Source organism: Mustela putorius, unplaced genomic scaffold, assembly GCF_011764305.1.
Source record: "Mustela putorius furo isolate JIRA1106 unplaced genomic scaffold, ASM1176430v1.1 tig00003845_pilon_pilon_pilon, whole genome shotgun sequence".
Classification (NCBI taxonomy): domain Eukaryota; kingdom Metazoa; phylum Chordata; class Mammalia; order Carnivora; family Mustelidae; genus Mustela; species Mustela putorius.
In genome coordinates this window covers 24,685,167-24,701,247 of record NW_025421998.1, presented here as the reverse complement: position 1 = coordinate 24,701,247, position 16,081 = coordinate 24,685,167, and the positions used below count along the sequence as shown (strand labels likewise).

At 38.2% G+C, this 16,081-nt stretch overlaps 1 protein-coding gene across 2 annotated transcripts in view; it reads right to left on the bottom strand.

The window, feature by feature from the left end:
* CD36 (CD36 molecule) overlaps positions 1-16,081 on the bottom strand; it is an 81,589-nt gene that overhangs the window by 44,122 nt on the left and 21,386 nt on the right. Inside the window, exon 1 of one of the 2 annotated variants that reach the window (XM_004739615.3) lies at positions 1,029-1,127. The exons of the other annotated variant lie outside the window; for it this stretch is intronic. The gene's annotated coding sequence lies outside the window, so the exon portion shown is untranslated. Of the gene's footprint in view, positions 1-1,028; positions 1,128-16,081 lie in introns of those variants that run through there. 2 annotated transcript variants of the gene reach the window in all.

Sequence of the window (16,081 nt, the reverse complement as noted above, 5' to 3'; positions counted from 1 at the left end):
CTTGTTTGTTTTTGTTTTTTTACAGGCCAGGAAATGAAAAATCATCTTAGTATGATAGAAGAATCTTAGTATAATATACAATGCAATTTTAGTTGCACGGGTATGCAAAGACCTACTAATTATGATGATGACATAAGGGAGCTCAGACACACTGGAGGCTTGTTGAACTAAGTCTTTCACCTGTGTTACCTCAAGGACCTGCAATACCTCCTCCCTGTGCCTTTAGATAACTGAGGTCACAAAGCTGGTGTGCGTCAAAGCCCAGATTAAAACCCAGATAGACTGAATGAAGAGCCTATACTCTTTTCTGAAAGAAAACAAGAATGAAAAGTTCGTAATCAATACCTAAATTTGCATATACCCTGACACATTTGTACACATTGAACAACAATTTTTAAAAAACTGATGTTACCTTTAGAAGAAAATGATTTCTAACCACAACAGAGAATGAACAGTAAATGTGTAGTCTGTAAGTGGTTACTAAGTGAATTATTTTGAAATTAAATAAATCCTCCTAAAGGCCTGTAAATGATTTCAGAACATTAGCTACCAATGTCAAACCATAAGTAAAATTTATCACTTTAATCTTTGGGGATAACTAATCATAACATATACACATATGTATACATATTTATGCATATGTATATACACACATAGACATATATATAATAGATATAATACATCTATTATTTTCAATTGCTACCTTGCTTATTTGTGAAAGCATCAAACCAATGGCATGTTTTACCTGCTTTCTATGGTGAAAAAGGACTTCACATGCAGGAATAAAAATAAATGAATATAGATGCACATAATTAAGACATAACAGTATAATGTCATGCCAGTCAAAGCTTTAGAAACTAAAACAGAGGCTTGTAAGATGGCCTTAGAAGAGAATTTCAAGGACACCATTAAAGGTAAAATGCAGAATGTCAGGGTAATTAAAGTTCAGATTTAAACCATGTAATCTAATGACTGGAAACACAGGATTAAAGCAAAGACACTACATTAAAATGAGAAAGTAAACTTACCCATATATTTAATAGAAGCCATGGTAGGAGCTGTGTGGAAAAGAGATTGAAGAGAGAACGCCTCTGTATATGTGGCCAGTGCTCTGTGGGCAGGGCCAAATCAATATGTAAATTTCACAGGCCATCTAATAATGTTGACAGACCTAGTCTTTACTTCAACAGTTTGCTAAGCTGACTCAGCTCGGGAAGGGGGAAGAAAATAAGGCAATATTTAAATGATACTAAGAAACATAAGGAAAAGGTATGATCAGCGTAGTTGTCAGAGGAATTTGTGCTCATGCACTAAATGGAAAATTATTAGGGGTAAAAACAAAAATATTCAGGTGAAAGGATAACTAGGTCTGAAAACACGGCATGGGGAAATAGTAGGAAAGAAAGCACAATAATCAATAAGGAAAACAAGCCGTTAACAAATGCCAAATTAGAAAAGGTTGAGAAAAAAATATATAACACCTATTATTTTGAAATTTCACAGGATAAATATTTTAAAAAATGACTGAGCTAAAGAGGAAGCACATTTGATTCCTAAGAAATGGGGCGCCTGGGTGGCTCAGTGGGTTAAGCCACTGCCTTCGGCTCAGGTCATGATCTCAGGGTCCTGGGATCGAGTCCCGCATCGGGCTCTCTGCTCAGCAGGGAGCCTGCTTCCCCTTCTCTCTCTCTGCCTGCCTCTCTGCCTACTTGTGATCTCTCTCTGTCAAATAAATAAATAAAATCTTAAAAAAAAAATAAATGTAATCTGACTATACAGATAGCCCCTGAAGTGGGGTCTTAAAAATGAAATAAAATAAAGAAGGCTTAGCAAAATCCAGTTATGTTTGTGTTAGCTCATGGCTTGATCAAAATGAGGTACTTTCAAACGCTAAAGATATCAGGGAAACCATCAGGGAAAATTGAAGAGTGTGGCAAAGGCATAACAAAAAAATTTACACAAAGAAATCAGCTGAATAATGAGAATCAAAGTGATTTTGTTCCGTTTCATAGACATACTAACCACCTTAATTGTTTGGACATCCATGCCACTGGACAATCTGTTACCTTAAGTTCAAAGATACACAACTCTTGGACATCAGATTCCTGTAAGAGTTAAATGCACATGCATGTGCACACCATGCACACACGCATGCACATGTATGCACACACTTTTCCAGGGACATAGAAGCATACCTAATTAGGTCTCTTTAAAGATGAAAAGAAGTTTCTAAGATGCAGGTTATACAACAACAATTTATTTTTAAAAATCACCACACAGGAAAAAATACACTCCTGTAGCCTTTCTTTTTCTGTTTGTCTGAAGTGGAAGAGTTTTACACTACAAAGAATCACTTGGCACAAAGCCTACATTTGAGTGACACAGCCGCCTCTCCTAGAAGGTTTAAGGGAGCATAAAACAGTCTATCAGTCCTAGAGTGAAATCAAATCATCAGCGTCATTCAGGCTGGTTCTTAGTGGGCTTAAAGGAAGGGTTTGCTCTTGGGCAAGCCTGAGTTTCCTGCCTTCAAAGAGACCCACAAATTTAGGTTAGAGTGCTACGTTTCCAATGAGCTCCTTGGGAGAACTTGAAATATATTCTTAAGATTTCCAAGAATCCACTGGATTCAAGATGGGAACATCTTACACTAGAGGTAGTTTTCAGTTTGAATAAAGCCTCGTACAGTAGTAAGAAAACAACAACAAAAACACTGAAAATATACACATGCACACACAGACTGTTTATATAAATATATATGATAAAGTTTCCAGAAGCAAATATTTACCTGGAAATGTTATGAATCATTTAGCTCACGTCTTTTAAATATTTCAACAGGCATATTCCAGATACCATAAACATAAGAACCTAGATGGAATAAAAAGTGATACACTACCACTCTGTGACACAGACAGATAGGTGAATTCAGGATAATTCTAAAATATCAAAACCCTGAAACTGGCCTCCATGTGTCTCTGTGATCGCAAGGTTATCTGCTCATGGCTCATTAGAGGTAGATTAAAACCTTCCCCTCTGTAATCTCTACACTTTGATTCTGAATCATAAAGAAGTTTGACTTGCCTATGAAACTGAATTTTGGCTGTGACATTTCAGTAGCAGCAGCGTTAAAGCCTGCACTGTGGGGCACCTGGGTGGCTCAGTCGGTTAAGCATCAGCCTTCTGCTAGGCTCATGATCCCAGGGGCCTGGGATAGAGCCCGCATTGGGCTCCTTCTCCCTCTCCTCCCACTCCTGCTCTCTCTCCCTATCTGTCTCTCTCTCAAATAAAATCTTAAAAAAAAAAAAAAAATGAGAAAAGAAAAAAAAAGCTTACGTTGCACTTTGGGGCATTGAGAGTAAAACTGATCAAGGAAATCACCTGGAGGTAACTGTACTGGGGAGGTTTAGGTGGATTTAGGCAGCATCTGCCCCGTCTCTCTGCACAAGTCTCTGTCCTCGTCCTAGCTCTGCAACAAGCAACCCAGGACCCAAAACATGTTTCTCATGACCATCCCTTTCAGATTCCTGACGGTCATTCTTCTCTTTTGTTCTGAGGGTGTGATTCAAGTAAACAGCAGCGGCTTGTAGAGTATGAATTGCTACAGAATGTCAGCCTCGCCTGACTCAGTCCTGCTGGTTTTGTTCTGCTTCATGACCTCCTCTCTCCTCAGGGACTGGACCCAACTGTTTTCCTGGCCGTGGGGGCCTGAGGTCTGTCTGTTGTGGTATGCAGGCAGGCAAACTGTCCCCCTCCACCATGCCTCCAGCTCATAGGTAAGGAGACAATTGTGAACTGGAGTGCTTCTGTTCTCTGAGGGCGTTTCACTGGACTCTGTGAGGCTCTTCTGTTAACAGCACAGTGCTTTCCTGTTCCGAGTGAATGCGGAGAATATGATTGTTTTCCCAAGCCACAGATACAAGGCTCGGAGCAGCATCCTCCATGTATTCCAAGGGCTAAAAACCATTTCCTGGATATGATCCAAGAATGAGGCTAAGCCTGTTTTTCCTCTCATTTCCTACAACTCCTCAGGGAAAACTGGGTCATCATGGTAGGTTGGAGGAAAGGCAGCTACCTCGGGTAATACTGGGAGCTGAAGGGAGTCCATGAAAGCATGGAAACCATACCATTTCATGAACTAACTCATTTCAAAAATAGAAACCATGAAAATATTTCCTACGTTATAAAGAGGCATGTCCCCAAATATTGTTTTTATAATAAGTCTCAGCATAGATTTCTACCTTTCATAAGCTTCTCTTTTAATTTTTCCTTCTTTTCCTTGGTCACCCTACATGTATTTGTCCTGGTTGGTTTCTATGCACCTATTGGTTATTTCGTTTTTATTTTTCTAGTATTTTGTCAAAAGGGTCCATGATTTTGGTTATATAAATTTGGAGTTGCATCCAAAATTACTTCGCGCAGTTGCATTTACAGAAGCATGGCTATCCCTAAATCAGCGGAAATCATGAATTCATTTGACCCTTTGCTCTTTTTACAAACAGGTGCACATTATCCACTTAACAGATATTTCTGTTTTGAAAGGCATCCAGCCTCCAAATGGGAATTCAATATACCAAATGTTATCAGAAAATACTTTTGCCTAAACTTTGCCTTATTTTGTCACTTGTTCTTTTAACCTCCTATTTACCGCCCTGTGAAGTATAAAATATTTAAATTATTCAAACCATGAAACTAAAAAAAAATGAAGATTAAATTATACTTATACTATTTACTAGTAGACTTTCTCTGGCTCATGTCAGCTAGGTTAGGGGAAAAATACTGTCTGATTTTCTTTTTAAGTCTTTTGGTGCAAATTTATCACTTGGGAAACTTTCTTTCTAGAATAGTCTACCATTGTTTAGGTCACTCTTTCAATCTTCCTCTGATCCTAGGGGAATAAAATTAAAACTGAGAATAATTTTTTTTTTTTTTAAGTCCAGTACACAAGTGTTAAGACATGTTTTGGTAAACTGGCTTTGATTTTTAAAGATGAAACATAATGAACAAATCTGACTAAATTCAGCCATTTTAACTGACTAAATCATGATCTGTAAGGGATATTTCATTATGCTTGAGAACTTCCCAGAGGAAAGACAGACAGTAACATTTCTTCAGGAGCTTCACACCCTCAGATCCTTAGTTCCTCCCGTGTAGGAAGGAGCAGCTTGTGACATGGAAGCCATGAGTAGCTGACTCAGCTTTTAGAGATGCCCTTAAATATTAAGTTCAGAAGGAAAATTTAAAAACCGCTCCCTGTTTTTATTTATAAAGGTTTTGATTCTAGAGATTCTCCTCTAAAAATACAAATGTTCCATTTAATACTTTCCTTTAATTAAATGGAGAGTGTTACCAGAACATACATTTTCCCTCAGGACTCAAAAAGACATTGGTCAACATTGCACAACATGGGTGGGAATCACTCTTTCTACTATTATTTCTCCCCCATCCCCATCCTCAATGTAGAAGAATAAGGAAACACATATGCATGCTGCTGGAGAACTTCTCAAAATCTCAAGGAAAGTCAGTCCAAGTCAAAGACAACACCCCAAGAAAGGGAAGTACAGAAAAAGTTAAGGAGAAAGAACTAGCAAGTTTGATCCAACTATGCATAAAGAGTACTAACTGGAGTTTTCAGTTATGTGGACAGCCAAAAATCCCTGGGTTGATTCAGCTAGCTTGAGTTAAAAGCACCCAAACTTTGGGTTACAAGACCCAGTCTATGTAAAATGTGGACCTCAGGTCACATATATTTCAAGCAACTAAAATATCTAACCAAAGTTCTGGTTCATTAAGTGTGGTCAAGAAATAGGACTTAACCAGGAGGCCTTTAAAAAAAAAAAAGGTAAGAAATATGGTTTTCTACACTACATGCTACAGAGATATTAATATTAAGCACATATAAAATACCATGTGACTATATTTTCTTCTATGTATCTCCAGAACTCCTTAGTGTTATACTCACAAAAGGTGTTATAAAAAGCTCAATTCATCATTTGTTTGTTTATTCATGACTTGCAAGGGAGTCCGTCACCATAGAGCTCCCTATAATGTACTTACTGGGAACTATGTCAGTAGTGTTTATCATTATATCCCAGATTTTAAAACAGTGGCTGCCACATAATAGGTGTTCAAATACGCATTGAATAGATACTGAAAAGCCTATAGGAGAGGTACCGCAGCATAGATAAAAAAGAGACATGGGTATGTTGAATACTTTGGTAGAAGAGGGGTTACCAGGTTATCTGACATCAAGTTTAAAAGGACTGCTTATCTTTTTCAGAGCAAAGGAAACAGTCAACACAACCAAAAGACAACTGACAGAATAGGAGAAGATATTTGCAAATGACATATCAGATAAAGGGCTAGTATACAAAATCTATAAAAGCTTATCAAACTCAACACTCAAAGAACAAATAATCCAACCAAGAAACGGGCAGAAGACATGAACAGACATTTCTACAGAGAAGATATCCAAAGGCCAACAGACACATGAAAAAGTGTTCAATATCACTTGGCATCAGGGAAATAAGAATCAAAACCACAGTGAGATACCACCTCACACCAGTCAGAACGGCTCAAATAAACCAGTGAGGAAACAACAGATGTTGGCGAGGATGCGGAGAAAGGGGAACCCTCCCATACTGTTGGTGGAAATGCAAGCTGGTGCAGCCACTCTGGAAAACGGTATGGAAGTTCCTCCAAAAGTTGAAAATAGAGCTCCCTATGACCCAGCAATTGCACTATGGGGTATTTACCCTAAAGGTACAAATGTAGTAATCCGAAGGGGTACGTGCACCCCAATGTTTATAGCAGCAATGACCACAATAGCCAAACTATGGAAAAGAACCTAGATGTCCATCAACAGATGAATGGATAAAGGTGTGGTATATATGTACAACAGAATACTATGCAGCCATTAAAAACCCCTGAAATCTTGCCATTTGCAATGACATGGATGAAACTAGAGGGTATGATGCTAAGCCAAAGCCAAATAAATCAATCAGAGAAAGACAATTATCATATATATCTCTGATTAGACTCTGAGAGGAAGGGTGGGGTGGTTGTAGGGGTTAAAGAGGGAAAAAATGAAACAGGATGGGACTGGGGAGGGAGACAAACTATAAGAGACTCTTAATCTCAGGAAACAAACAGAGTTGCTGGAGGGTGGGGGGTTAGGGATAGGGTGGCTGGGTGATGGACACTGGGGAGGGTATGTGCTATGGTGAATGCTGTGAATTGTTGATTCAAGACTATTGATTCACAGACCTGTACCCCGGAAGCAAATAATATGTTACATGTTAATTAAAAAAAAAAAAAAAAAGACTTCTTGTTTTCCAGGTGTGTGTGTGTGTGTGTGTGTATGTATGTATGTGTGTGTGTGTGTATATATATATATATATATTTTTTTTTTTTTCCCCAGTAAGACACCAGGCATGAAATCAAACAAAGTACAGTTGGGATCTGCTTTCAGCAAAAATCTACACATATTGAACCAACAGCCTGATTCTTCCACATGAAGATGTCCTTATGAAGGGCTTTACTTCTATCAGTTCACAGATATTTACTGAGAACTGCAATGCAAGGATGAAGGACATGATCCTATATAATATCTTTGCAAGTGTTTTAAATGAATCTAATATACCAATTATGTTTATCGGTCCACAGCAAGGAAGAGACATTTATTTATTAAAATGAAGATCTCTACAGTCGCCTGAGAGTTTTACTTGTTTGGTATCCAACTCTTGATTGGGCTCAGGTCATGATCTCGGGGTCAAGGGACTGAGCCCTGTGATGAGCTCTGCACTTAGTGGGAAGTCTGCTTCTCTCCCCCTTTTCTCCACCTATGTTCCTCCACCACCTGTGTGTGCACATACGCACTCTCTAAAATAAATCTTTAAAAAAAAATGAAGATTTCCAAATATTATTTTAAAGATTTATTTATTTATTTGACAGGCAGAGATCACAAGTAGGCAGAGAGGCAGGCAGAGAGAGAGGAAGGGAAGCAGGCTCCCTGCTGAGCAGAGAGCCTGACAGGGGGCTCGATCCCTGGACCCTGGGATCATGACCTGAGCCAAAAGCAGAGGCTTTAACCCACTGAGCCATGCAGGTATCCCTGATTTCCAAATTTGTTAAAAAACATGATTCAATATTTGATGTAGACCATAATAAGTGTTTTTTTAAAAAAAATATTTTATTTATTTATTTGACAGAGATCACAAGTAAGCAGAGAGGCAAGCAGAGAGAAAAAGGGGGGAAGCAGGCTCCCCGCTGAGCAGAGAGCCTGATGCGGAGCTCCATCCCAGGTCCCTGGGATCATGACCTGAGCCAAAGGCAGAAGCTTAACCCACTGAGCCACCCAGGTGCCCCAGGGTGTTATATTATTTTGCCCATTAGAATTTTTTCCAAGTTTTCCAAATATTATACTCTACCATCTAACTTTTTACATGCCAATCTATCTTTTTACAAACTAATTTAGGTAATCCTTTGCTAATAGTTTGACTCCTCTGGCTTGTCTAGAAGACTTGTTCTGGACTGCTCACTTATTTTGTTACGAAACAGTGGGCCTTTATCTGACTTCAAAATGCACCTTTGGCAAGAGGGTTAGTATGGTGCAGTCATTGGAGCCTTAAACAGGCACCCCTGGGAAGTGGCTTTTCTGTTCTGAGAGCAGTTGTTTCAAGAAAAATGACCTAAGTTCCGTCTTTGTACTTCTTTCCATCCATGAGATGAGACATATTATCATTAAGTTGGGCATCAGCCAGCTGAAAAAGACATGCTGGAGGATCCAACACACTGATCAGTTTCAGAATTCTGTGGAAATGAACAAAGTACAAAGAACAAATTGGAAATATCACCAAATGTATCCTTCCTTGTCCCATGAAAACCTGAGCCACACTGATTTTTTTTGTTTGCTCTCAGGAGAGCCTTTAATGCAATGAACTCTTAAATATCAAAACAAAATGCATAAATGCCAAAACCCAGGAGAGAAGGACGGCAGGTAGAACCTGGTAGCATTCTTTCCTCAGGAGAGGCTGCAGGCTCCAGCTCTGCTAGGGACTGGAATAAACATGGGGAAGTTGGGATCAACAGGGAGGGGAGAGGGATACGGCACCCACCTAGGGAGAGGTGCAGAGATTACAGTCAAATAGAGCATGAATATACAAAAAGTATGAAAAGATGTCATTAAAATCTGAAACCATGTCTAAAAGCAGAAAAGACAAAATAGTTGCAAAGGTACTACGGGGAGCAAACATTCAAAGTGAGGATGAGAGTAGGTCTCTAAGGTCTTTTCCATTATTGCAAAAATGTGCTTTCCAAATAAATTATCTAATACATTTGTGTGTCAGATGACATGGCATATCACGTAAAGCAAAGATTTAAAAAGAAAAAATTGTGTAAAACACATTTACTGTATGCAAATAAAGAGTTAATATAAAATGAAAATGTTTAGCATAACATACATAGATATATTTACAGATCATTTGCATGGAGCGATTAATCTAAGTCAAATTTACAGAACCTTTTTATTATCACATAGATTAAATACTTTACTAGTCCTGCTTTCTCATGCTTTCAATTTAATGAAAATCATTTGTATAAAAGCAAGGTAGGCAATGGACTAATAACCAACACACATAATATGCTAGAAATAACAAAAATTTTCATGTAGTTTCTACCCATTATAAACTATAGGTCGCTATTTTGAAATCTGGTAGTCTGTGATTTTATTTTTAGTTTGACTGTATAAATAATAGAAAGTACTGTTACAACAGAGGACCTGATCTGAATAGTCTTACCAGCGAAGTACGGAGATGTGGCACCGCGCCAGCTATGTTGGCTCTGCATTCACTGATAAACTGGGTTACCATAGCAAGCCCATAGTCACTCAGTCTCTAAGCAACCTAAGACTCCGCAGACTTCAGATACTTAGGAATTCACTGATCTTTCATCATCCTTAAGGGAGAAATACGAAAACCCGTGGTATCAAATTTAGTGCGGGATTCCCTGATGACCCAGTAGACCTCCTATAAAATGCTCCTGTGTTGACACCCATTTAACTTATTAAAGAATAGTATTTGATTATATATATATATATACACATGTGTGTGTATATATATATATGTGTATATATATAGAATACATATACGTATGTATGTATATGGGATTGATGATCAGAGTGTTAAGTGGGTGATATCAGGTACAAATATTCATTCAACAAATATTTGTTTGCCCAACCCGTACTTGGTACTGATCATTTTCTGTACCTGGTATCATCCACTTAACACTCTGATCATATATGTGTGTGTGTATATATATATATATATATATATTCATATTCAAACTGTCTAAAGACAAAGTCATCTGCATAATGCTGGCATTTACAAAATCCTGACCCTTTAGTAGAAAAACTATATCTGTTTAGTTGCATTACCTCACAGCACATCATTTCAATTTTTTGTTTGTTTGTTTTCTAATGGCTTACATTTAGGTAACATATGTAATGGCCTGTAATCTGGTACCAAAATGTTTAGTTACAGCATGTCCAGAATGCTTCAGTAATATTAACCACGCATATGTCAAACAGAATTGTGTAGGTCTGAGGTACAAGCAAGGTCACAAATGATTCTTTGAGGTTCTATTAGCATTTCCTGTCCCTAGCTCTGTCAAACACTCTCTCTCCTTGGTCCCCTTGTCTTCACACAATACCCACAGATGTGAACTGAAAGCTGTCTTATAATTCACAAGGTTTACTTTCCAACTATTTAAGATCATTTAAGTTAAGGGATACAGATATCATTTGTTCCCACAGAACACTGTATCACAATGCAGGTCAAAATAAAATGCCATGACTAGAAATGGTTGTATGCGACCAGTAAAATGGCTATGTCTGAAATCTGTAAAAATGTTACCAAATTCTAGTATCTGATCTTTGATGCCTCCTATCATCATTCCATGTGGCTGGTTCTTACCATCAGAAACAGTGTAGGAATGATGTGCAACCCGAAAACTGCTTTTCATGGAATGGCTAATTTTTTAATGTTAATTCCTGTATCTTCTTAGCCTTTGAATCAAAGATTTGGTAATCACAATACGATGACCAAGTTCTCTCACCTGAGTATAAAAAAAACAAAGTTGCAAAGTTACCTCTCAAACAAGTCACAGGAGCCAGCTGTCCACTCGAGTCACACCAGGAAATGTCCGCAGGACAAACTCTACCTGTGACCTCTAGGGATTACTGCTGACTCTAAGTGTGGAAGAGAGCCGCTGCTTCCTCCGAGACTGGGAAGAGAACACTCTGCCTTACAATCTTAATACCGGTGAGTTCAAAACTTGCGTAATGATATTGTAACTGCTTCTTCACGTAAGAAATGACCCTCTACAACAGTCTTCCTGGGAATAGGTATTCTTAAAGAGTAAAAGACAACAGAGCATGAATTTGCCCTTTAGTAGGTTATTGCTCTATTAAGATATTCCTCCGTTGCTGTGTGTGTATAAGCACTTGTACATTGGAGGGTCTGAAGACTTTCAAATATCTTTGAAGACCCTCTTATCACTTAGTAATGTACTTCTCACTGACAAGATCACAGCCAAGTTACTCCACCTGACCAACTCTTTCCATTTTCTTTTACTTTCTATAACTTCTTATCTAAAAGCTTTGGTTAGGCTGCCTGTAGGTGCAGGTCTCACTCACTCACTGAGAGAAGAGAAAAAATACAAGTAGAGCTTACAGTGGACAAGAAGAAAGCAACGATCAGATCAACATAGAGATCTGAGTGTTGCAGGCACTGGTCTTGAGTCCTACGTTGTTAAGCTAGAAAACTTCACAGTGATTACATAAGCGTAGTTACCAGTTCGAAGTCCGGTGAAAAAACCCAGGGCCGCCAATATTAACTCACTTGCAAGATGCTGGTTGGAAGACAACGGAATTAACACTGATAACTGTGGTTGAGTCTGGCCCAAGTTCAGGGTCAAGTCCCTGCTGTACATCAGTCAGCCCCACCTCCAAGTATCCAAGAATGGCTGTGGAATTTTGAGTGACACTCCACTTAGGCAGTGGGATTCCTAAGCCACAGTAAACCCTGCCACCAGTGTTTACCAACCTCCCCAGCAAGAGAGTGAGCTGCTCCTCACTCTGGTTCTTTCCCTTAAAAAAAGAAAGAGAGAGAGAGAGAGAAACAATTACTCTGTGACGTTTAAAAGAACACAGAAGCAGGTCCCTCTCCAGGGATCTCCCTACTTACTTTCTCAAGGCAACTCCCTAGACTCTTTTCATCCTGTGTCTTTGTTACAGGACTCTGCAGTCCTCCTAGGAACCATACAACAACATGCATGCTTGTCTTTAGGATAAGAAACAAAGCATTGATGACTATTCTAGTTTGTGAAAGCTGGAGAGAAGAGGTTTCTGGTGCAGGGCCTCACAAAATGAGCAAATTCAGGTCTACAAGAATCACGACATTCTTTGGCCATAGAAGAGAACCAGGATAGCAGTATTTGGTGGGCAACTCATTAGAATAAAAAATTGAAACAAAGACACTCCAACACCAAATCAAACCAATATGGTATATGCTAAATTGGACAAAATGAAAGCTGATTTTCCCCACATCATTTAGGCAATAGTTCCCTGGGGACGACTGTTGATGACATGAGTCCTTATCCATACACGTGCTCCATAAAGATTTATCATGTGGCCACGAGGTGCCCAGAAGTCCGTCCCAAAAAGGAAGAAAGCATGACTCCTATTGTAAGGTTTTCTGTAAAGTACTTCAAATACTTCTATAGGTACTTCAAATACTTCTATAGGAAAACAGCCCACGAGCACTAAGCATTTTTAAGCTACCTTCTCAAAACGGGCTGCTATCCTGGCTACGAATGCTCATCGTCAAGCTATTTAGCATGTAACCAAAGTCTATAATTTTGTTATCTTTATCTCCTAAAATCAGAAAATGTCCCTAAAAAATGTCCACTGAAAATCGTAAGGTTTTCAGTGATGAAGTGAAAGATTTATGAGTTGGCTAGACATATGGCTAACTCCCTCCTCTTACATTGTAGGCTCTTTATACCCACCAAGCCTGGTTGCGTAAGGCTCAGCTGAGAAATGACCCATTGTCTAGCTTTTGATTTGGGGGTATTCCTGGTTATCTGCCTGGGACTGGGTGGTTAGCTGAATTCCATTGTGAGCATGTTACGCATATGCCTCTGACTCATCCATGTAAGACGTACTGGGCCTACGGAGAGCGAAGGGTTCCCGGAGCATGAGCACCAGGTTGAGTTTCTGCTTGTTACTCATCTGTTTCAGTCAGAAGTCCATCTGAGAGAGCTTTCCCTTTGTCTATTGTGGGCAGGAGATCTGAGCTCTCCCTGCTGTTAGTTATTGAAGGCTACCACTATTTACTAAAATAACCTGGTAATAGTGGATGCTCAAATTGGCTTGGATCCTTGAGCAACACCTACCTGCAAGGAGCTCTCATTCTAAGGATATAGCTCACACACAAAGGGAAATTCTACATAAATCTTCTAGGGTAGAAGACCACAGAGTTTCCTGGGTTCCCAGAACATCCACATGTATTCAGATATAAATAGCTGTGACTCTTCGTTCAAAGACCTTTCGCCCACTTCTGCGTATGACACATTTCTTCTCTCTGTTCATGACCTTTACACTGCAGAAATTGAAGGAACCTTAAGAATCATCTGGTCCCAATCATTTAACAAAAGATGTTACAAAGAACCAGAGAGCCGGAAATGCTTGTTCTACATCGTCCTAACCAAAAACAAAACCAGAAAAAACCCAAAACAAAACGAAATAGAACAAAACAAAAACCTCAACCAGAATACTGCTTTTTCTCCTTACGTGTCTATTTTCTCCGATTTTTACCTCTTTTTCACATATCTTCTTCCAGGTTCTACCTTGATAATTTGCTAAGGCAATGCTTTACTTTTGTGTGCATTCTGTTATACTTTGTTAATTTAATATTCAGTTTCTGGATAATCAGAATAATTTACCCTCTTTTTGATTCCCATATGCTAGCCCCTGTTACTAAAGTTTTGTAAAACTATTCTGGTTCTTGCTTTTTTGACCTCTCAAATTTGATTTTAAATCTTTAAACATTTTAAAAGTTACTTAAATTACTAAATACGAAAAGAAAACATTTCTATTTGATTAATATATTCTACTTCTTCCCTTTCACATGGGACAATGTGAAAATTCTAGGAAAGGGCAAGGGAGAAGACAAATATTTGTTAACACTATACCATGGGCCAGGCATCATGCTAAATGCTTCCATGTGTCATTATTCAAGTCCACAAGAAACTCTATAATTAGGTGTTATTAGCTACATTTTTACAGAGAAGATAACTAACTCAGGGAAAACTAGGAAAATTAGACAAATGCTAAGATTTTCAGTATTAGTATGAAATGTATGACCTTGAGTTTATGCATCTAATGACAAGTAGTATCAAAGATTGGTAGAAAAATGCAAGTATATATGGTTACATATAACCATTTCCTTGCCAAGATCTAAATCTTTACCTTTTGTCAAAATAAAGCTCTCAGCATATGCATTTTGCTAAGCTACTTTGAGGTTTTAGAATTATTTTCATTACTTTTATGTAGAGATTATAGTTAAATAAAATAATAAATTTGTGGTCTTAAAAATCTATTCCTCTTGGCACTGGGTATTTCTGGATGCAGACGTTATGAAAATAAATAAAATAAAACCTTAACTTCATGGAGTGAGACACGCATACAGAAAAATTACTATACTAGGACAACAGGTGGTCTGATGGAAAGTTTATGGTGCAGTGGGTGACTTGCAGAGGGGGGAGATTTCAGAAAAAGAGATGCCAGGGTTCACAGAGGAACTATTTCCAGTTCCTTCCACAGGCACATGATTCACACACCAATTACCATGTATTGGCCAACTCAGAGAAGGGTGAAAGACAGGCGAGATTTCTCCATCTTCAGAAAGATATAGCAATTTCTACCAGAAAGCTAGTGACTTCAAGGAAGAAAATGTAAAAAAATGCTGTGGCAGTATCAAAATGAACAAGATTAGAGGAAATTGATTTCCAGCCGAGTGTCTGCTAAGTTCAGGCACTGTTAGGTTAAAATGTGGTTTCATCTTAAAACTCAAAAGCAATTTGTATTAAGTTGCTGTGAGTTATAACTTTGCATAAGTCAGTCCAGGAAAGAACTAAAAATTCCACTTCGAAGCACAAAAGTTTACTCAGTACTGAGAAAAGAAAAGAAAAGAAAAGAAAAACAACAAAACAGAAAATACTGGATGCATTTTCTGAACATCATTGGTTGTTTGGTACTTTCACAGATAATGAAAGGTCATTTAAATTTAGAAAATGAGTACAAATATGTTGACTGCTATAAAAACATAACGATTTTTTTCTTTTCTTTTTTTTTAAAAGATTTTATTTATTTATTTGACAGATAGAGATCACAAGTAGGCAGAGAGGCAGGCAGAGAGAGAGAGAGAGAGAGAGAGAGAGGAGGAAGCAGGCTCCCCGCTGAGCAGAGAGAGGCCTGGGACCCTGAGATCATGACCTGAGCCGAAGGCAGAGGCTTTAACCCACTGAGCCACCCAGGCACCCCAAAACATACCAATTTAATTTGAAAATAATGAAGATGAAAAGTAAAGGTGTACCTATAACTTTCAAAGCACTTTAATGATTTTTAAATCTAAAACTAGTCAGGCTAAACATATCAAAATGTACATGCTTATGACTGTTATAAATTTCCTTTTGTATTAAGTAAATTTTAAGAAGATCTTCATATATTTATATATCTCTTGTTATGGCTAAAACTTATCATCTTACTGTGAATGTTAGGCGTTAAAGAAAGCAAACATTCATATGCCTCAGGAAACAAGAAACCTGAGGTTGTACAAATACTAATTCACAAAAGATAGAAACTTAAGCAATGTATTCTTATTTAAAGAAATTAAATGTAGGGGTGAGGGGTGAAATTTGTTTCCATTTGGAAGCACAGAGGAAAAATTCTTAAAGAAAAATGTATTAGTTCCCCTATTTTTCACTGTAAAACATTCTTAAAATATGGAGAGCCTACACTGCAGCCTTA